The sequence below is a fragment of the Patagioenas fasciata genome, chromosome 9, assembly GCF_037038585.1.
Source record: "Patagioenas fasciata isolate bPatFas1 chromosome 9, bPatFas1.hap1, whole genome shotgun sequence".
NCBI classification, from domain to species: Eukaryota; Metazoa; Chordata; class Aves; order Columbiformes; family Columbidae; genus Patagioenas; species Patagioenas fasciata.
In genome coordinates this window covers 25,743,263-25,765,841 of record NC_092528.1, presented here as the reverse complement: position 1 = coordinate 25,765,841, position 22,579 = coordinate 25,743,263, and the positions used below count along the sequence as shown (strand labels likewise).

The 22,579-nt window shown below is 48.2% G+C and overlaps 1 protein-coding gene across 15 annotated transcripts in view; it reads left to right on the top strand.

Annotated features, from left to right (window-relative positions):
* The first annotated feature begins 3,814 nt into the window (after positions 1-3,814).
* Positions 3,815-22,579, top strand: part of LPP (LIM domain containing preferred translocation partner in lipoma) — a 341,933-nt gene continuing 323,168 nt past the window's right edge. For 9 of the 15 annotated variants that reach the window (XM_065844128.2, XM_071812672.1, XM_071812673.1 and 6 more), the window contains exon 1: positions 4,245-4,342. The gene's annotated coding sequence lies outside the window, so the exon portion shown is untranslated. Of the gene's footprint in view, positions 3,927-4,244; positions 4,343-4,794; positions 4,882-8,766; positions 8,838-22,579 lie in introns of those variants that run through there. The other 6 variants (XM_071812669.1, XM_071812661.1, XM_071812667.1 and 3 more) reach the window with 5 other exon arrangements.

The following is a 22,579-nucleotide window of genomic DNA, read 5'->3' as shown; positions in this document are numbered from 1 at the left end:
TAAAATGATATGGAGTTAGATAGAGCTAATCTCCAGATAAAACTGAGCGTTTTGTGAACCACGTGGAACTCAAAGACGTGTACAGAGATGCAGAGGGTTTTGGTGATGATCACTGTCTCTGATATACTCATGGTAAGTTGGGGAGGTTGTTGGAAATTCTGTTTCTCATCAGTGAAGATTCCCATGGGGTTCTGGCCCAGACTCGATCACTGTCAGTGATCTGTGATTTACTAAGGCCTGCCCAGTACGTGCCTTGCATTCCCATCTGGATGCAAACGTACGTGCAAAACGGGGAATGACAAAGCTTGGCCCACTGTTGTTCCTAGATTCCTTCCACCAGGCAGCAAGCATGCGTGTATCTCAAAATCAGGAACGTGCACCCTGGCTGGAAATCAATTCAGGCTTGCAGGTTTAGTCTTTTCTCTCCTGTCTGCCTAGTCCCCGTGCTGGTGTTTCCTCATTCCTTCCCTAGTGCCGCAAGAATGCTCTTGCTGTGAGCTCAGGTTTTGCATGTGCTTCCAAGAATGCCCTATGGAGATTGAAGGGTCAAATGTCCCGCTGCAGCGTGTCTTGATGGAAGTGGGTGTCCCCATGGCGAGCTGGGTGAAAAGTGCTGCGGTTTGGGGCAGAGGAGTCTCTAGTTGATCTAAGGCTAATTGCATCTGGTCTTTGTCTGGAAACTAGGTGGCAACTCTCCCAAGAACACGTGCTTAGTGTGTTTTCCAGCCTCTCTGGCTTTTACCCATGGAAGAATTAGTTCACCAGGTGGGCGACTTTCCTGTTGCTCTGGAATTGTTGCTAATGAGGGAATACGTCAGATCCCTACAACTCCATCTGATTAAGAGTTGAATTGCAGCAAAAGTGGCTCCGGTTAGAGATAAGGAAAGTTTTTCTAACTGTAGCTCTGGAATGGATCCTCTAGAGATCATTATGAGCGGAGTAGGTGAACCTCTGTCAGGTGTGGTTTAGGCAATGCTGCTCCTGCTTTTATGGCCCAAAGGATGAATTCCGGTGGCTTCCAAAGGGTTCTTCCCATTCTGCTTTTGTGTGTGTGTGTGTGTGTGTGTGATTTTGCACCTGAAATCTCACCAAAATCAGAGACCCAAATTCCAAAAAGCAAGGTTTCACCTGCTGGCTTTTGGAAACTTGGTACAGAACTGGGTTACACACAGTCTGATGGGAGGTCATGGTGTGTCACTCCCTGCACTAGACCTTGTGCTGTGGGTTTATAAAGGCTCCTCCAGACATGGGGAGGTGAACCAACTGGTCTAAAGTCGTACAACACAGGAAAAATAGGAACAGAGGCCAGGTTTCCAGGTTTCCAGGCATGCACCTTAACCACTAAAAAACTTCATTTCCTTGAATTAATATTGGCCCAGGCTCACTCTTGTATTACTGCCCCCTGAGTGGCCTATGCAATGTCAGGCATTTCAGACTCTTGCTGTTTAATTCATTTTGCTGCTATGGTGCAGGGCGCAGTAGATATTACCAAAGGAATGATTGCACATTGCCAGTATTTTTGATTCTTTCCAGGCAAAGAAGAGATTTTCACAGCCAAGCTCAACACCTTGAATTTTCTACTTTCATTTCCAAAGCGCATGATATTGGTCATGATAGGAAACCGAAAAAAAAAAATAGAAAATTCACGTTGTGCTTGACAAGGCAGTGACCATTCTGGGCAGCGTGTTACAAGGGTAATGGGCTGCGAATCAAACTTGTGCTGCTGTGCTGCAGAGGATTAGTCACAGCTCATCTACCTGCAAAATGGAGGTAGCAGTTACTATCTCACACTCTTGGAGGCTCAAAGCTTAAAACTTTTGGGATCACTCAAAGGAGGCTGCTATGGACGTGCAAAGTATTCTCTCTTCTGTTAACATGACTGGAAAATTGCATAAGCTTGATGGATAGAGAAGCAATAATTGCTGGATATGGGACAAGGAAAATATTTGACCACTGGTTTTCTCTGGAATACTACATGGAGAACACTTGTCTCTCATCTTGGGCCAAACAGTTTCTTCCAGTTTTCAGATGCTTCCCATAGATACTAGTTGACACAAAACAAGGGTTGTTGCAGATTTGGAAAAAAGGTAGAACAGAGAATTAAACAAAACGCCAAAACAAATGGCAACAATCCCTCTGAATCTGCTTCTCTGGAGCATTACAAATCTAAGCTCCGTCAAGCATCCCACCATGCTGGGGTTGACCGACATCAGTGCCAGGAAGTCCCTCGTGATGGCTGCCTGACCCCTGCAGCAGAAGACACCACGTCCTAAAAGTGTGATGAAGGAGCACAGCTTTGCAGCCTGGCGGTCAGAGCGCTCAGCTGGAAGGACACACTTCAACTGTAGGTTCTTCAGGAAGCAAACTGAGCCCAGCATTACAGGGCCTTGGGCAGTTTTGGCTGGTTTTGGTGCTATGGTCTCATCCACTGGTGTTCAGAAGGGATCCATACCCGTGTTTTTCACAAGAGGCCACGTTCTCAGGGTGCTATCAGTACTCTAGGTACACCTACAGCATGGGGCCCTGGTGACTCATGCACTGTTCTGCTTTGATTTTGGATACCAGAAGGGTTTAAGCACAGGGTAGGCGGCTAGGACAAGGCTAGGGTATTTCTAGTCATAATGCTTAGAAAACGTCTGTGGTTGTGACTGACAGGCTCATGCAGATTTAGCTGCAGCGTTTCTAAGATAGTATCTGGCCCCGTCAGCCCTCTCCATCCCTTGGGAGGAATTTAGCACCTCTGGTATGGGGGGCCAGTGCAGGACACCAAATCAACCACAGATGGGGGATTTGCACTGAGGACTGAATTTGGGATATGTCATGCTTTCCCTGCTACAGTGCCTGCTGAGGAAGGGGTGCCCATGGTATCTCCTGGGGTCTCCGATCTGCTCAGGTGACTCTGGGAGCACTCTTGCTTGTTTTAGACACTCTGGCAGCCAGGGAAGGGGAAGGGAGGCTGGATCACAACTCAGCATTCCAGTTTTCTGTAGTCTTTTAGGCACCTAATGTCCTTTTTTGTGTCCTTACGCGCAAACTTTCCCTCCTGGGGCTGTCAAGTGGTGAGTGTGGACATTAAAACTGGTAATGGGATAAGATTGTAAACATCTTCTGAAAGCACACAGCAGAGCACTTTATTGTCAAAATGAAATACATTTAAAGTGCTTAAAAACTCATCCAGAAATCTCTTTCCAAATGAGTAAGGCTTGGCAACTCTCCTCTCTGCAGCCTGAATGCAATGCAACCCTTCTGTCTTCAGGGCAAGTGCACATACCCAATGGCTACTTAAAGGGTAACATTCCATTATAAAAATAATCACACTCAAAATCCTAATTATTTTAATTTTGGTCCTTATAAGTAGCCATAAAACAATCAGAAACTGATCAGAACATTGTTTCCCTTCCACTTCTCTTACGTATGGTCTACAGGGTTTGCTTTGAATCTCTGAGCAGGCAGCTCCTTTCTAACTCCCAGCATCTTATTCTTCCCCCCACCTTTTTATGTGCCTCAGTTGGGCAGATCAGAGAAAAAGTTATTTGGAAAAGCACCTAAAAAAATCATAGGGAGCCCTGGACAAAACTTCTCTGGGAAAAGCTGAATATTGAAAGCCACGGTGCACATTTCTGGGCCTAAGCCACCCCGGTTACAGCGAAGGAGGGTGATGCTTGCAGGGTCGGGGGTGCCCCCAGCCCCGCCAACGTGCGCGCAGCGCAGCCCCATCCCCCGCCGAGCGGCGGCCCCGGCCCCAGCCCTTACATGGACAAATCTGCCTGCAGGGAAAGGCAGGAATTTGGGCCCTTGACGTCAGCCCGGGGCAGAGCGCAGCCGCCCGGCGGGGCGGGAAGCAGCGGCCGCGCTTTCGCTTTTTGTTTCGGGGGTGTCCCGCCGAGCTTGGGGCTACCGCCCCCCCTTCCTCCGCCCGAGGGCAGGTAAGGGCCGAGGGGGGCGCGGAGGGAGTGATACAAGAGGGGAGAGAGCCGCGGCCAGGGGGATGCAAAAGGGAGCGGGAGGGGACGGATGGACCGGAGGGATGGATGCTGGAGGGCGGAGCACGGGAGTGGCTGGCCCAGGGGGATGCCGAGGGGATGCGCCGGGGCCCGGGGTGGGGGCGCAGATGCAGGGAGCGCGGGAGGGGCTGCCCGGGGGGCGCGGCGGGGCAGCGACGCGGAGCGCGGAAGGGGCCGGCGGGCGGAAGGGGCCGGCGGCGGGGCCGGGGGGCGGGCGCGGTGGGGCGGTCCCGGGCAGCGCCGCGGCCCCGTTCCCCGCCCTCGGCCCCACCTCCCCCCGCCGCCTCCTCCCGCTGCCGCCGCTGCCGCGCTCGCCTCCGCTGCCTCCTCCCCCCGAGGTATTGTTGCAGATAATAACTTGCCCCCTTCCTCTCCCCGCTCTCCGCCCGCCGAGGCAGCTGTGCAACAGCTGGAGCCCCCGGCCGGGGCGGGGAGCGCTGCTGGCCGCCCGGGGGGGGCCGCGCTTGGCTCCTCCCTCCGCCCCGGGCGCCGAGGCCGCAGCGGGGGGGGGAGGGGGGCACGGCCCGGCCCGGTGCGAGCTCGGCCGTGGGGCGGGGGCAGCTCCGGGTGCGGGCCGGGGGGAATATCCCCGGTACTTCGGCGGCTCAGCTGCACGTCCCGCTTCCGCGCCGGGCGGGGGCTGCCCGCGGGCCGGGGTCCCCCCGGGGCGGCCGGGGCTCGCGGTGCTGCCCGGCCGCAGGTGCACTTGGCCCGGGCGGGGGCCGCCTCCGCCCCGCGGCGGCTGCAGCGCTGCCCCGGCGCCGCACCTGGCACCGGCCGGCCGACTTCCTCGGCCGGGGCTCGGTAGTAAATAACAAGTCGTGTAAAGCCCTGGCAGCTTTTTATACGCCAGGGGAGGCCCACCCTTCCCCAGCAGGTAAGGACGTAAAAGTTTCCCACACTCTTACGTCACCCTGGGCTTTTATTTTTTTTTTTAATATACTTATTTTTTCATTCTTCTGCTCTTGCCCTCCCCTTCTGAGCAGGCAAATCTTACTGCTGCCATTGTGCAGGAACAGTCTACCCGCCCTGGGGCTATGCTGGGGAGAAGGCAGTGCTCCCGAGTAGGAGGTGTTGATGGAGAAACTCCTGATAATTACTCTGGCTACTGTACCTCGAGGTGCAGTTCGGTCCCGCTGATGAAACATACGAATGTTGATTTCTCCTGCTTTGTTTTGATTATTTTTGTTTGTTTTGTTTTGGCCCAGTTGTTTGCATGTTTATTTGGTTGATTTCCTGCTTAGTATCTTTCTGCCTTACTAGGCGATTGATACACAAAAGTTCTGAGAGCCTGTAGGAACCGTCAAGCTTGCTGATGTGTCATCCTGCACATCCACAACACTTTGGCCCCTGATTACAGAATGGCTTTGACCCACGTGAAGTGCAAGGTCTTGCATGGAAGTGTTCTATTTTTGGAAACACTCCAAGTTTAGAGACTCTTTTTGCTTCCTTGGGCTCATTTACTTGTAGAGTTTGTGCTTATACTTTCCAGGAATGATTTTTGGGTCAAGATCTGAGAAGAGCAGGGAGTCCCTTGCTGTCTGGGTGCTGGTGATACAGCAGGTGCTGTTTCACTGAGTAATTGCAGATACAGGATACTAGGAAGGCAGGGGAATGGTTGGAGCTGGACAATGGGACACAGCATTTTATCTGCACATTGTCAGCCAGGTTCACACTGGAAAATGTTGTTCACTATCCTGTGTGTCACCCAGCCTGCTGTGCAGCAGTGCAGTTTCTGCATGTGAGGGACTTTCTGGTTATCCCACCCTTGCTGTAGCAGGGCTGGCCCAGGCAAGGCTAAATAATTATCTGGAATACAGGATTTCCACTGGGAAATGTTTCTCTCTGGGCATATGGATTTACTGCTGAAAACTTCTCTCTGCCTCTTTGCCTACTCTGTCTCTCCTTGCTCACTCCATGCCCTTTGATCCTATTGCTTCTGAATTTATTAGCCCTGTTATTCCCCTCTTCCAGTTGTTTAGTCATTGTTGGAGGGTTTTTCCCCATGGGGACAAACTGTCAGTAGGTGACAGTGTGGGTAGTGGCTGTGGGGCCACCTGGCAAGCTCCTGCCCTTGGTGTCTAGTCCTACCTACAGCTCCATCAAGATGCTTGTGTTGCTAATGGGGCCTTCAGGCTTGCTGCCCTCTCATATATAGTTTTCCTTTAATTGTTTTATTCAGTTTTTCTTCTTCTGCCTGAGTCAGGTTGTGTTGACTCTTGTTGGGGAAAAAACTACCAGGTTGGGGCAACCTGGTTCAGAGTAGTGGTGGTGCCAAGCCCTTGTCAGTAATGGTGCTGGGGGCTGTCCTGCCATCAGCTGTCCTCTGGTCCTTATAGGCTCTTCTCCCACCCCTGCAGCTGAGGGCTGCATGGCTTTCTGAAGGTCACTGTAGGACTTTCAGGCATCTCTTGTCTGGTGAGAGGTGCCTGGTAGCAGTTAGGAGGTGTGCAATGAGTCTGTTGGACTGTGAAAATGGGCCCCTTGTGCACAGAAAGGGCACTTAAATTACTTTTTTTTTTTTTTTTTAAGACCTTCTTCCCAAAAGTCAGTCCCACCATGTGTGTGTTCTGTGAAGGCCATGGGCAGGTTGGCTCTACGCATGTCCCATATTGTCAGCAGCCCCACTTCAGGGTATGCAGCCCATGGGTAAACTCCTGGGTTGAAACAGAGAAAGCGTCCAGGAAAATGAAGCTAAAACTGCGTCCTCTTGAAGCTTCTGTAGGTGCACCTCCAAACTGCTATGAATTGCTGTTGTGCAGTCTCTGTGGTGCCCAGGTCAGTGAGGATTACTGCTTTTGTTGCTGTGCAGATGTCTCTGTTGTGCAAGTCCCAGTCACCTGGTGTGTTGTTATCAGCTGTCCCCCGTAAGCTGGTGATTTAGTTGCTCTGAATATAGTCTTCAGCTGTGCTGTGTTACTGATAGGTAACAGGCTCTGTCTTACCAAAATCAGGAACTGGTGTAGCGTAATTCAAGCTTTCAAATAATATAAGTGTGCATTCAGATGTGTGTCCCTTGCCAAAGCGCTCATTTCTCTAGGGTGTTCAGGGGTGAAGCTCCAAAGCTGGAATAATGAGTTTTGTAAGGCACCTAGGAGCATCAGCTACAGTCTCGGTGGAGCTGGAGTGCTTTTAAATAACGTGATCATCAGTATGTATTTTTTATTATAATTCATATTATGAATTACTATGTGGGAGTTCATGATCAGAGTGAAAATGCCACTCACTTAATTTCGGAGCCTGACTGTTGCCTTGTTTGTTAGTTTGCTGCTTCTGTGTAATGTCAGACTATAAATGTTGAGTGAATCCCTTCTGATCAGGGAAGCCTGGTGTGTGAGGTTTTGGAGAGGGATAATAAGGAGAGGTGGGGAGCTGGAAAACCCAAAGGAGTTTAACCAGTAGTTTGGGGTTGCTGCTATATAAAGGACACACATTAGAAGGGTGTCACAGAAACAGTGAGTGCAAGTGGAAAAGGGTCTCTGTTCCTCTGTACCAGTGCAAGCCAAGGTGAAAGTGGTTGATTCAAAATGGATGAAATTAAGTGCTTATCCATGTAACTAAATGGTGGCATTTATCATGCAGAGTGTTGTTGAGGACAAAAATTTAGCCAAGTCTAGAAAGCAGATGGCTGTATGATTGTCAGGTACATTCAGAGTTACACCAGCTTATCGCAATGGCTCTTGGATCGTAAATACCTAATTGGAAAGAAGAGTCTGTTTGGTGCAGGTTTCTGTGAAACATCTCTTGCTGACTGTAGCTGCAGAAAAGCAGTAGCTTGGGTGGATGACGAATTGTTTGCAATAAGACAGTTTCCATGTGTCTGTGGAAACAGATACCCTCAGGGTGCCCGCGGTGGTTTCTCTATTCCTTTGCCCATCATGGCTGTGTGAACAATGCGTCCTTGGTGGCATTTCATTCTTTGTGTCTGAAAGCCTGACCCACGCACCTCTGCCTTTCTCCTAATAAACTATTCCGGCCCTGATGTGGCTCTGGGCAGCACTTGCACCCTGTGCTCTGGCTGGCCCTGGACCACATTGGGTTTCACCTCCAGCTGGTTGTCCACGCTTGTACCCGTGCAGTCTGTGGTAGCTCAGTTGTTGTGGTTTAACCCAGCAGGCAGCTAAGCACCACACACAGCCGTTTATTCATCCTCCCCGCCCAGCGAGATGGGGGAGAGAATAGGAAAAAAGGTAAACCTCAAGGGTTAAGAGTTTAACAGGACAGAAAGGGAAAATAATAATAGCATATATAAGATGAGTGGTGCATGATGCAATTGCTTGTCACCCATTGCCAGTTCCTGAGCAGCAGTCGCTCCTCCCCCCTGGCCAGATCCCCCTGGTTTATATACTGAGCATGACATCATATGGTATGGAATATCCCTTTGACCAGTTTGGGTGAGCTGTCCTAGTTATGTCCTCTCCCAGCTTCTCATGCTTCTCCCTGCTGGCAGAGCATGGGAAGCTGAAAAGTCCTTGGCATAGTATAAGCACTACTTAGCAACAACTAAAATATCAGTGTGTTATTGACATAATTCTCATACTAAATCCAAAACACAGCACTATACCAGCTACTGGGAAGGTGATTAACTCTATCCCAGCAGAAACCAGGACACTTTGGTAATCCCCTCAGGTGGAGGGAAGTTCCTGTGGATGCGTGGAGAGGTTTTAAAGATGACATTGGGATGACAAAGAAATATGCATTTCCTTTAGGTACATCTGTGATTTTTAGGTATGTTGGTTTTTTTTATGGAGAGAAGCCATCAGGGAAGCAAGATGAACACCGAGTCTATGTGACCTGCCAGAAGTCTGGGATTCAGCATCTGTGTTTGCACGTGTGAGTAAGACAGCAATATTCTTGCCTGCTTTCGGTCCTCTGCAACCTGTGTTCTTACCCTGGTAGCTTTGTCATCTTCCTCTGCTCTCGCTGTCGTAGCAGAGTAATTCTGCTAAAAGCTAGAGAGCTTACTGGAACTGCAGCCAGGCTTCGAAAGCGGGCAGGAGCGGAGAAGACAGAAACCACAGCTTACCTAAGGATGTGGGTTATCTGAGGGACGGATTCACAAGGAACAATACCTTTAAAAAGTGTGGGCTATATGTAGGAAAATGCAAGACATGAAATAACTTGATGAACAACAGCTCCAGTGGAGGGATTGGAGGGAAGATGTTGCAATTGGCTTTCCCATGCACATTGGCATACTGGAGAAGAGTGTCGATGATGTCCAAAGAGCTCTGTGCTTTCCTCTTTTTAATTTAGGGAGCTTTTTGTTTTGTAAAATAGAAGCAAACAGAGAAAAGAAAACAACAAATCAAACCGAAAACCACAGACCAGAAAAAGCCCACAAAGCTCAAAAGCTTTTTGAGCGCTTGTGTCTGCCCAAGAGGTGGGGGTTAGCGGGGTGCAGGGCTCGGCTCTTTCCATTCCTCCTGCTTTTGGGCACGACAGGGCAGGTAGACCTCATGATGTTTCCAATCCAGACCCGAAGAAAAACACAACCCACTACCCACACTTAATCATTGTGATTAAGGTTACCGGTAGAGACACCTCGGTGGAGATTCCGCTTTCATCTCAAAGAGCTGGTTTCGATCGTGTTGTGAGCAAGTGCAAGAGCTGGCATGAAAAGGATCATTTTTAAGTTGCTGTCAGCAAGTCTCTGTCATTTTTGACTTGTCGTATCTGTTGTTGGGATCTGTGGGTGACAGTGACATGCGTGTGAGTCACTCAGAAGCGCTCCCAAACTATCGCAATATGCTCAGGAAAGGAAAACAAACATCGGTGGAGTTGTGGGCTGCTGATAACCTTTTTGTAGAAAAAGATGTATTAATACAAGCTTTTGAGTGTTGCAGGCTGTTAGGATGTTTTCTATTTCCCTTGATGCCATAAGGGAACCTTGTAATACAGTGATTTCTCAGTAACCCCATAAACTCCTTTGTTTAGTTTGGGGTGCTTGGGTTGCTCAAGGGTCTTTGATTTCTGTGTGCAAGTCCCTGCCAGCCCTCTTTGGGGCTTCCAGATCCGGCTGCGAGAGATCCTGTTTTGTGCCTAAGTGGGTTCCTGCACTCGAGCATCCTCTAAGTAGGTGCCATTCAGCACTTGGCTGCCTTCCTCCCGCTGCTGCCGCTGCCCAGGGATGCTTCACGGCAGGCAAACTTCCGCCAAGTCTTGGATGATTGTGCCGCCAGTGGAATAGTTAGTAGAGATTTAATATGGCCATTATCTTTAGGTAATAAAATATCAACTAACTTGCCATAACTATCTTGTTTAATGTCTATTAAAAGGCCCACATACTTCATTCACTGGGTGAAATTTAATAGAAGTTCATCTAAGCATTTATTGCTTATTTAATTTAAAAATAAGTTGATCTCCACAGTTGGTAACAGGCACTGAGGATTTAATTAACATTCAGTAAGCTACCCTGTTAGCTCCGAATTACACAGTCAGGCCTTGTTTATGCATCAATTTGTGGCTCCTACCCTTCCATTTGTTTTAGGCCAGCGGATCCCATTGTCCGGACCCGCAGTCATCTCCTCCCTCTGCTCCTCCTCACCCCTCCAGCTCGAGACCCTCTACCCAGGTAGCACAGCTGTGGGCTGCAATGCTGCTGAGCCGCCACAACCCAGCTGCTTTATTGCAGGACCAGTCTGGCCAGCTGGGCAAAGGCTGGATGGACGGACGGACGAGGCGGCTAGCAGATTGTTCTGCAGACCTTGAAGAAGGAGCAGTGGGGCCCAGTGGGGTGGGTAGAGATGCGCTGCACAATGCGTTACGAGCAATCCAGCTCCAAACTTCAGTTAAGCAGAGCAAATTTAAAATATCTCCTCTAGCGCTTTTTCAACAATGTGGCTGGCTGCATGAAACTCAAGTTGTTGAGGGTTTTTTTTCTTCCTGGAAAAGAAACTTGTGGTGATTTATAGGTGATTCACAGGTGGTCCTGCTGCAGTTGCTGTGTTCATTGTAGCCCAGCTTTGGTGGTTTATATCTCAATAACATGCATGTGCATCTTCGATGTGCTGTGTGCATGTACCCTAAGGAGCATTCTCTGTTGCAGCAGTTTATTACCTCACCTTAACAGACTTGAATTACTCCACTTAATGAGGCAAGCATGAATGAAAGTGAGGAGTCTCCCAGACAGCAGTGACTGGGCTGGGAGACTGATTGGATTAGCAGCTGATAAGTGGTTGTAGCTCCAGCTGCTGCATCTCCCCTGCCTCATCGCCCGGGTGTCAGCGACGTTCCTGTTTCAGCTCAGCACCGAAGGAGATCAGCTGGCTTGAGTTTAGCACACCTCATCGCTTGGGGTAGAGACTTGATTTGCTTTTCATGCGTTTGGGCAAATCTTGAGAGAGACCTTAGGCTATTACTCTGGCCAAGACAAGTTTTTAATCTGGATTTCCCAAGAGAAACAGATGGTGATTGTCGCAGCCACGTGGCAGTCCTGCAGTTAATTACAAGCAATGCAGTCCGTTAAAGGAATGGTGTTAAAGTTACAAGTCCAAGCGTTCCAAAGCTGCAAAATGCCAGAGTGAAGATTGTTGATGAAATCTTAATTTGCCATTTGCCCCCTCCCACCACCCTCCCAACAGGGCATTATGACACAACTACTTAATTGCCAGAGCACCTACTTCTTGTGCCCTAAGCAGAAGGTGATAATGGGCAGCTATTCATTTTCTTTTCTTTTTGTGCAGTTGTGTGGCCCCAAGCCCTATTTACTACATACTATTAAAACCTGGGACTGATTGTAGAATTATTAATTTCCTTTGGTGCTGTTCTGGGTTGCCCTTTCATTGAAGTGCTTTGCCAGTTGGGAGGACTGTTTTCGCAGTGCCTTCCTGAGGTGAAGGGAAATTATTCTTGCTGTTTTACTGATGGGACACTGGGGCTTGTAGAGTAGTGAGGCTGGCAATCTCGCATCATCCCCAGCACTGAAATACAGGAGAGAAAAAAGCCAGTTAGACCAGAGTTGCTCTCTTTAGTTTGCAGACATAACTGATAATCAGAGAAATGGCTGAAAAGAATTGTTGTAATTACAGACTGAGGTTAGCATCCTTTCCATACAACTCTGGAGATTACTCTGAACTGCTTATTGCAGTTATACCTACCTTTAGAGTCCATCTCCTCCATCTTTTCTGCTTTTATCTGCCTCTTACGCATTATCATCATCATCCTTCACTGGGGGGGTAAGGCCTCTAGTTATCGGTTGTGGGTATTGAAATGCCTAGCTTAGTGTGGAGGCTGGTTTTTGCCTCTGGCATTTAGAAATCAGGGCAGTTTAATGCTGTTGAGTCTTAAAGGTGATGGTGGGGAGGACAGGAAATGAACCACAGAAATGGTTAAGGTCCAGGTGATATCTATGTGTAAAAACACATTTCAAGGAGGAGAATAAGGATGAGGAGGACTGCACATCATCTGCTGGCCACTACCTCAGTGGTTTATTTTGCTGTGTAAATTAAGACTGCTGTTTTTTAGGGTAGTTTAAGCTTCCTCTAGAGCTGTGGTGATTCTACATCACTTCTGATCCTGCAGGCTGGTTTATGGGAGAATGAGAATGATGCCTTTCCTAGCATAGTTCCACTTTGGTGCTTTTTTAGAGAGTTCATTTCTTTCTTAAGTTCCTGGGGATTGCACAGAGCTGAGCTTGGAAAACACAGTGTTGCGTCTTTGCCATTTAAGGAGGGCTCAGTGAACTTTCTGTATCCTAAGTCTGAAATTCAAGTGTATGAGTAATCCAGCTGAATTCTCTGCAGCTTCTTGTGTGCCTAAAGATAAGCGAGTGTTTAAGCGCTGTCCTGGACCAGAATCCTGATTTGCTTCAAAGGCAGACAGATGGGGAAGAAATGATGAGCAAAAGGGTTAAAGTTATCTGGGGCATTAACTGATGAATTGTGGGGCAGGAGTGTATTTTGGAAATCAGGAGTGATGCTCTGGACCTCTGTGTTGTTGCAAGGATGAATGCAGCATTCTTGGCATGTTAACTCCTCTTCAAGTGTTTCTCTCCGCATATGAGATTTAGGAATGAGGCCAGAGCAGCAAATGAACTTGAAACATTACAAATGAGCATGTCTTTTGAAGGCACTCCATACATGCAGGTATTTGAAGTGTCCAGGTGAAAGGATGGCAGCTTATGGAGTGCTGGTGCCTCCTTCCATGCCTGTTTTGCTCTGCTGCATGGGAGAGCTGTGAGTGTGGGGTATGCGAAGGCTGGGAAATCGGCAGGGAAGGTTTTAAGGACTGCATCATAGAGCAGGAGGAGCGTGAGCTATGAGAGCAGAGCTCTTTGCCTTGCTGCACACAAGGATTTGTGTAGGGTGGGTTCATCTGTAAGTTATTCTGCGTGAAGTTAGCTCCCGTCCCCTCGTTGCACAGAGGACCTGTCTGCAGCGTTTTGTGATCACTGTTTTTGTGGGTGGGTGTCAGATCTCTCTGAGGATGCGTGGCAGATCGTTTGGCATCACCTCATCTTTGTGCTGCCCCGTGTATTGCCTTGCTGTGCTGTACTCTGGGGTGAAAAAGAGGGGACTCATACTCTGGTGTGCTACTGGTCATCTGTGCTGGTAGTGCCCCATGTTGTCTGGGGTCAGGCCTCTTACTGGGCTGTCACACCCACACCTGCATCACTCTGTTTCCCTGGATGCTGTAGCCCAAACCTGTATGTGTTTACATGCCCGAGGTCATGTTTTAGCTCTTGGATCATGCCATCATGTACAAGAATTCCTAGTTAAAGTGATCTGCTCCAGCTTTGGTGTGTCCAGGGTGGCTGTCTGCCTGTGGTAGCTGCTTCCCATCCCTTGAAGGTGAAGTGCAGTGAGGCAGAAGCAACCTTAAAGGGTTTTTGCAACAACTCTTGATAAATTTCTTATGTCTCAGATGATTTGATTCATACCTGATTAAGAGTGTGCCCAATTTCTTGGGTGGGACTGGATGTACAAATGTAGCTGTGTATGATCAGAAAGTCCCACATTGGATCATCTGTTTTAGTTCCAGCTGTCTTAGTGGATACACCTGCTAGGATAGGAATACTTCTTGTGTGTTTTAGTTGTGTACATTCTACCAGACATATAATAGAAGTGATTGCAGATGCTCTTGATGTCCAAAACAAGACGAGGCCTATCCATCTAATGAATGACATGAGTAATTCCAGCTATGGTATTGGTGTGCTCCTGGGTTGCTGTCTATTTGTCTATTTGTTTTTGCTTCAGTATCTTATGGATGTTTTCCTGTGTTGTCCTTATACCTAAATTTGACCTGTAGGATCTTGGGCTGAACCTGTTGCTTGTTACACTACCCGAAGGAGAGCGGCGGGTCTGCCAAACCGTGTGCATCCAAGTCCTGTGAACCTGAGCAGAGAGCACAGGCTGCACCCATGGAGTGGTGTCTGGGCCTGAGGAGCTCCTGCCCTTGGAGATGAAGATAAAGCAGAGAATGTTGAGAAAAGAACAGAGTGTTTGACTTGGGGACATAGACACTGATTATGAGGGAAGATGAAAAGGATGTGAAAAGTGTGTGTTAGCAGAATGCAACTAAGATGGAGACCTGATATGTATTGAAATGGGTCTGCAGAGGAAAGGGGGTAGTAGCTTCTGGCAGAGCAAAGCTGTATGTCTAGGACTTGCAACTCGGTGCAAGGCAAGTCTGGGTCGTGGGAATGTGCAGGTCCCATGGCCCTGCCATTGCAAGCCATTACCACCTGTAAACAAATACGTTTGGTTCCATCTGAAACCTTCTTGGGCTCTTCCTTGTCCTTCCTGGGGAGCTCATGTCCCTCGTTGCTGTTTGTCAATGTGGTTTCTGATCTGTGCAGGCTCACTGTCTCATTCCTCAGCCCTTACTCACAGGAGGCATGTGTAGGAGGGAGGGACACCCAAGAGAAGTGTGAAAACTGATGCAAAGTCCCTTACCACCAGGAATTTGGGTGGCTGATCTGCACCCTGGCCTCTGAGAGCCTGCTGGAGATCTATGAGCTGAGAGCTTGTGGTCTGCAGCCCTGGTTGGGCTCCAGGGAGTGGGATGGAGGCTGGAGGGAAGATGGGTTTCTCCTGCAAAGGGCAACCAGTAATGGTGTTTGGGGGTTCCTGGTAGAGCCACAGTAACCCAGCTTGTTAACAAAGTTCAGTTGTGTAATTGGAGGGTGAGATGCAGCCATATGTGCAAATGCAGTGTGTGGGTTTGGGTCTCGATCCACCATTGACATCCATAAATAGGTCGGCTCCTTCCTTATGATACCATTTGTGTGGACTTTACATACATGGGCCAACTAATCCCAGCAGATGCTTGGCAGCCTCCTGAGCCCACAAGGAAGCTGAATATCATTGCACTTTGGCAGAGAGATGCCCAGGATTCAAAAAACACCTGTTAGAAGAGCATATCTAAGCTGGGGTGTGTTCCCAGCTGTGTGGGTGCAGCTTTGCAGAGCACCGGCTGCTTCTCCATGGGGCTGGGCTGACCACAGTGGCTTGTGCTGCCCTCAGCTCTGTGGCAGCCAGGCTGTGTTTCCATTGATATCAAAGGCACAACTTTCTTGATTTTTTTGAGAGGGAATGGGATTTAGCTCTTTGTTTGCATACGCGCACTTTATTAAAATCCAGCTAAAAGGGGGAGGCTGTGGGTGTTGCTGTCTACCTTTTTCTGCATGCTGATGTGCCTTGATGCACAGATATGTGGTGCTTATGGCTGGCCTGACTCCTTTGCTCGCCTTCAGTTGTGCGATCTGCGATGCCTGAAGTCAAGCAAATAACATGGATATGTGTTTCCGAAGCAGCAGTTTATTCTGGAGTTGTCTCTGGACTCTGCAGTTCCTGTCTCTGGCTGTTCCTGCTCCATCCCACCATGAAGTGCAGCCCCAGCAAGCTGCCAGAGATAACGCACTGAGGACCAGGGACCTTCACTGCAGTAACTCTGCCTATGTGGACTATTCAAAGGACTCAGATAATGAATGTCTTTCAGCTTTTTTCATCAGGAGAAGTTTGCTCAGTGTTGCATGGACCAGAAGCTGCTTGATACTTTGCTGTACCCTTAAAAATGGTTATTTGTTTAACTTTCCGAAGAGAAAATGAAGCTGTAGCATATCACAGCTACAGAGCTAAGAGTAAGCCACTGTAGCCTACAAGATCCATATTAATCCTCTTAATAAAATTCAGCTGCACAAGGGAAAAAAGGGATCGATCTTTTTCGTATGGATCATTAGTGCCCCAACAGCTGGTCTGAAAAGAGCAACTGGAAACAAAAATGAGCTCTTGCTGTGTCTGATGTGGTGGGTTTTTTTTTTGTTGTTGGTTTTTTTTCTTTCTTTCATGGGTGCTTTGAAAGTTGATCGAGATGCTTTAGATGCTCCTTTTTCTCGCTTAAGAAGGGCCAAGGATTGTACGTGTTTCTCCCGGTCTCTGTTTTGTTCTCTGTCTTGTTGGCCGTCCCGGATTTTCAGGCAGAGTTGTTATAAAGCTGCTGAGTGGAGGGGGGAGGCACTTCTGGATTACTAATAAATCAAAGACTTTTTGTAGATGTTTCTTCACTTGGATATTGATCTGTCTCCGTTGAATACAGATGACAGCTCAGAATATCAGGGTGTGCTTCTGTATTCTCAGTTAAAGCTTCCTGAAGTCTCCTTGGGGAACAGACCCCACCAGTTTTTGCCATTCAGCATCTCAAGGAGAAGCCTTGGGTGTCTTTTGCTATGACAGGGGCTGTGGACCGCTCTTCCTCTCCCTTGTCCCTCTGAACCTGCTGCGGTTGTTCCACATGTGCCAAGTGCAGCCATCTGACTTGCCCAGTGCTGCCTGCTGCTGCTGCCTGGCCTTTTTGTCTGCATTAGTTTAATTGAGTGAGGAGCTTGCAGAAGCAGCCACTCATTCCCCTGGTAGCTGTGCTTGACAATCAGAAGTTATTCTGGGGATGAAGGACCGGTACAGATTTGTTTTCCTTGGCTGGAGATCCACAGACCCTAATAGTTTCTTACATATATGAGCTGAGCTTGACTTGGTTTGCCACTAATTAAAAGCCAAAAGGATATGCAGTTCTCTCCAAAATAATTACCATCTTTGGTGAACGGAAGAAAACTCTGCTTGCTTCACTTTTGTTTCCAAACCCCTCCGTTTTGCCTCGTTACCCTTGCACTGGCCACAATGCATGGGAGGGCTCTGGCAGGGCCAGCAGCTCCATCCTGGTGCACAGAGTTTATTCAAGTTTATGCTTGAATTCTCTCTCTGCTGTTGGACCAAAGGGTAAATGTGGGAAAAGCATGGAGTTATCAAAAAACTTATGAAGCATAATAGTTGAATTTGGGGAAGAGTATGTGTTTTCTTGATGGGAAACCACTAAAGGTGACAGAGGAGAGTGTGTTAGCCCAGATGCAGGAGCACATTTTTACCCTGACTTCATGGGCTAAAAACCAGCAACAACAAAATAGGTTTTTACTGTGTCTGTGCTCACTAACAGGAATCCTGAAGGCAGCAGCTGGAGTTCTTAAATAGTTTGGTTTCTATCAGTAATGGGTTTCAGGTACACAATAACTTTGATTCATGTGGTGTTCTGCGTCTGGTGGTGTTAGTGGAAGGTGTCCTTTCTCCTCCCCATTTGCCTGACCTCTGCATTTGTCACGTTTCTGTCACCATCAGGGCTGGGTCTGCAGCAGCAGGAGGGCAGAGTAATTCCTACCATCAGCCGGTCCTAAGTTTCCATGCAAGTGCTCCTTCAGAGGGACTGTCTCATGTCACCACCGGGTTGAAGGCTGGAAGGTGTCCAATCCAAAGTGGTCGGGCTCCTGGGCAGCAAGGGCTGGAGCCCTGTGGATTGTGTTTGCTCTGTGCGTGCGAAGGCAGAAGCGCGTCTCTGGTCTTGCTACTTATCCCCACCATGACCTCATGGTGTGGCTTTGGCACCTGAGCAGCAGCTGGTGTTGGAGGAACAGGTATCTGGGCAGTGGTCACCAACTGAACATGTCTCCTCTCAAAGCTGTGGTGCAGGGATGGGTAGAAGTCTCCCAGGTCCAGGCCTGGAGCCTGGGGCAAGATGAGCTCCATCTGTAATGCTCTTTAGGGGATATGCCCAAGCTGCTGTTGGGGGCTGGTGATGCCTGCAGACCCCTCCTCTGGTTTGCCACCCTGGGAGCAAAAGTGGGTTGTGTTCACTTTGCACAGGGAGCATTCCCGAAGTTGATGTGCTCTCCTGTGGGGCTTGCAAGGAGCGGCGTATTTCGTTAATCTGCCCATTTCATGGAGCAGTATGACTGTGCCCTTAATAACACTTTTTTAATGCAGATTGAGTCCCCTGTTTTAATTGACTAAGAAAAAAAGAACTTGAAGAACTTGTATGAGCCCATGACCTTGAGATAATAGTTTCTTATGGAGTGTCTGAGCCCCTAGACTGCCCCCTCTTCTGAGAGTGATGTGGTTTAATCAAAGGTCAGAGGTTTGGTCATCTTTGAGAGCCTCAGGAAAAGAGGGTGATGTGAGTGAACCCTCCTTGTTCCTCTGTGACTGCAGTCATTCTTGGCCTGTCAAGCTCCCATTGAGCTCACTGTGCTTGTCCTCTGTTCCTGGATGATGGCTCTCTTGACCTTCTCTGGTCTCCGTGAATGCTGATAAAGACCTGGTGATCGAGTCATCTGTGTTTCTGGGGGTTGTAACTAGATACATGGTGACTACAGGCAAATGGCTTATGCAAGGGTTCTGTGAGCCTCTACGTGCATCGTGCAGATTGCAGAGTTGATAGGACATGGTCTTCACTTGCCACCTCTTCCCACGCAGCCTCCCACGTGTGTCTCCTGTTTCTAGGCTGAAGGCCAAGTGTGGTATCTCATGTACTGATGCGTGGTCAGTCTTGGCAAGTGCCGACTTGGCATGGCCACTGCTCTCTGAGACATGGTTGCTCGTAGAGGTCCCTCCTTATTTTATTCCCTGTGTTTTCTTTTTGGGTGGAGACCAGACATGTGGCTGTACCTCTTGTGCCAGGTGCAGCATTAGGCTGTCTTTCTCTTTCCTCGTCCTTTCTTCTTGACTGCCGTCACTAGTGCTCCTTGATCCTGGCCGATGGCTGGCATGGAGCTGGTCTTGCTTGCATGTTGGATGCTGGCTTCTGTGATGTTGTGCCAAGTAAAATTTGAAAGTATCATCTGGCATGTCCTGGAGAGATCTTTGTCTCCAAAACCTTCTGCAGTTCCTTTCTGTTTTTCCCTATCGCCAAGTGAAAAAAAATAAGACCACTTAGCTTGATAACATAAGCGCTGGCAACAAAATTCCTGCTGACAAGCTCAGTATGGTAGGGTAGGAGGAGGTGAGGACAGGTATGATGGTGATGTTACGCTGTTAGTTGCTCCTGTGAATCACACCAGTGAGATGTTTCTTGGTCTCAAGTGTTTTGTGCCTTTGGTGTGATGTTGCACCCACACACTATAGCTAATATTTTAAACAAATAGGCATATACTCTTCCAAAATAGTACTCAGGTGCAGCAGGCTGGAGGATATGATGTGGCAAACTCTTGGAAAGAACATAGAGAATTAGTAGCCAGTAAAATTTTGTGCTGAGAAACCAATCGGGTACATGGGAAGAAGTGTGATCTATCCCTCTGAGTACAGATGTGGTCCAGTAAGGGTGCTGAGGATGTTTAATTGGTAACTTTGCCATTCTGCGAATCAAAAGCCTGTTTCTTGCCACTGAGAAACAGGAATGCAGTTGAAGTGAACCAAATCATGCAGGCCTGGGGGTGCACTGTTGTAGTCAGTGTTGGTGCTAGGCAAAAAATAAAGTAAATGCAGTGCAAATCCAGTGTATGTACTTTTCCAGGTCAAGAAAAAATGAAACGCAGGGGCTAAAGACTTCCTATCCATAGTTTTCAAGGAAAGACAAGATGATACTTGAATTTACTGTGCTGAAAGAAGTTGTGTGATAAATCGCAATCCCCTTTTACAGGCAGTTAATTAAGCTTCTTTTAGGGGAGGATAATCCTCTGAATTCCTGTGGAATTCTGCATGGCTGGTCAGCCTGTGCCAGGTGATGGAGGGATGTTCAGGCTCTGCCTCCTTCCTGTTGCTTGAGCTGAAGCACCAGCTGGGAGGACAGGAGCCTGTACAGGGCTGCGTGCTGGGCAAACGGCACGAGGGCCGCATGCTTGTGTCCCTGCTGTCCCCACTGCTGTCACCTTGCGGGGAAGAAAGTCCCTCCCTGACATGCAGGAGAAGCGAGTGGAGCTGCCTGTGGTCCCACAGGCAAGTTACCAGGTCGTTGTGCTGAGATGGATGAGTGTTAGACAGCTGTGCTGCAGGACGGTGTGTGCATGGTCCTGCCGAGCTGGGGGACTGGGATCTCCTTTCCTTCCCATTGTCGTGTTGCTGTGTACACTGGAGACCCTCTCCATCCCCTTTTTCCTAGTTATTAGAGCCAAGCTGAGGCTTGTGCACCCCAGGGGTGGTGGCAGTGATGTTCAGGTGTCCTTTGGGGAACAAGAGGGGCAGCAGCTTTGTGTGCAGTGGAGGTTGGGTGGCTCTTTGTGAAGGTGACAGCATGTGTCATCCTCAGCATCGTCCCATCCCTGCCAGGGAGGGGGGGGCTCTGTGATGGCAGACCAGTGTCCCTGTCCCATGGACTAAAAGCATAAAACACTGACCCTGCTGTTTATTCATTTCATTTGTTGATAAGGGCCAAATTCAACGAGGACCCTGGCTTCCAGCTGAAGTTGAGGCAATTTGGGAACTAAACCAGCTTTTTTAGTGTGTTTTCTGTATGTCTCATTCTCCATCTACGGTGGAAGTAATGGTACTTTCTCGTTCAGAAGGCTGACACATCCACAGGCATTCATGGTCCTCCTAGTTTTGCAATGCAGTGAGAGCAGTTATTAGGGCTTGTCAGAATCACTCCAGAATTTTTTATCTATATTTGGTATACATGGTTCCTTTCTCAAAATGGAATTTTCTGTGGAAAGCATCAGCTTGAAAGTCATTTCTAGTTTTGTAAAGGAAAAAAAGTTTAGTGTTTTATATTATTCTTTTTCTATTTGCGATGGTAACAACTTTTGTTGAAAACAAGAATGTTTTCATGAAAAGCAGTCGGTGGCGAGGCCGCTCCACTCTCTGCTGGCTGATGGGCAGATTTCCATGTGAACCTGGGCCTGTCTGCCCCATCGGGGCTTATGCTGGTTTTGAAGGAATACTCTTCCTTGGCCTCTCAATCCAGCTGTTTAGAAAGTGAAGCAGCTACACTGAGAATCATCTTGGTTTTAAATACAGATGTTTGAGCCCCCTTGTTGCTCATCCCACCTGAAGGTATTTGTTCTAAGACTGAAGCTGGGACAGTTGCTGTTAAGGTATAAACCTGAAAGAATATAGCTAATGCTTGGTCATCCTTGGAGATAAGAGGAAGAAGGGGAGAGGACAGACATTTCTAACCAGAGAGATTTACTGGTCCTGGCTGACTGTGCTTTTTTAAACATCACAATGGATTATAACACTTTCAAAAATACCTAGCCTGACCAAGTGGGCACAGGAATGAGGAATCCAGTTAGTTGCTAGGTATTTGCTGCTATTTTCAAATGATCTGACCAAAACAGGATAAAACAGAAGATTTGAACACAGACTGTCTGGTCACGTAGCCTCTACATTTTAAAAGTTTCATTTACAAATGGGTTTAAAAGAGTGATAAGAGAGCCTGCCATGGTGCCAAGGGTTTTGTTATGGTGGCATCCAAGCAAGCCTGGGAGAAGGTGACCTTTGCCTTCAAATTTTGGCCATTTGAAACCAAAATCATCATCGTTTACTATGAAACTAATAGACTTGAACCAATGTGCACAACAATGTGATCTCTGCCCTAGGAGATGTCAGCCTAAAGGTGCTAGAGACCCTGGGCTGGGAATGGGGAGAGCTGGGTGCCTTCCCGACCCTGGTGCCTTGGGGAGTAATATTTCTCCATTGCTTCCTTCTGCTCTTGATCACTGTTGGTCTATTTTTTCTTGACCAGACATCTTAAGATGTAGAGGACATGTTAGAGCAGTGTTCTGCTGGTGCTGCCTGATGAGGATGGTTCCTGGTGGGTTGGGGGGGAAATTACTATTTTCATTTTGAATTGCAAAATATTGGCCTTTATTTGAAATCCAGGCTCTGATGCTGCATGAGAGCTTGAAAGTGAAATCAGTTACCCATCTATGATCAAGAAACAGGGGTGCATTCGAGTGAGAAAGTGAAACTGCCCCCCTCTTGCTCAAGGTCTGTCTGACCAGGTTTGGTGAAATGCAGACAGCAAATGGTGGTGGTGGGGGAACTATAAAAAAAAAGCAATGAGGCTGTTTTGAAAATCTTGCACTTTCAGTAGACTGAGGGAGTGTGAACGGTGTGAGGCTGGTAGTCTGTGTTTGAAAATACAGGGTCCGGTCGTGGTGTGAATTGCAGACACGTAAATCACTGGCAGTGATGGGGAGCTGCTGAAAGGTCGCTTCAGCAAGGGACCCACAGCCTTTCTGGCATAGGTGTGCTGATTCCTCTCGTTCCTTAGACACCCTTCTTTTCTGTGATAGCTGTCCTCATGTGTTTGAAATAACAATTATGACATGATTGGTGCTGCTGATGGGTTAGTCCCCAGCCATTGCCCAGTGGCTTTAG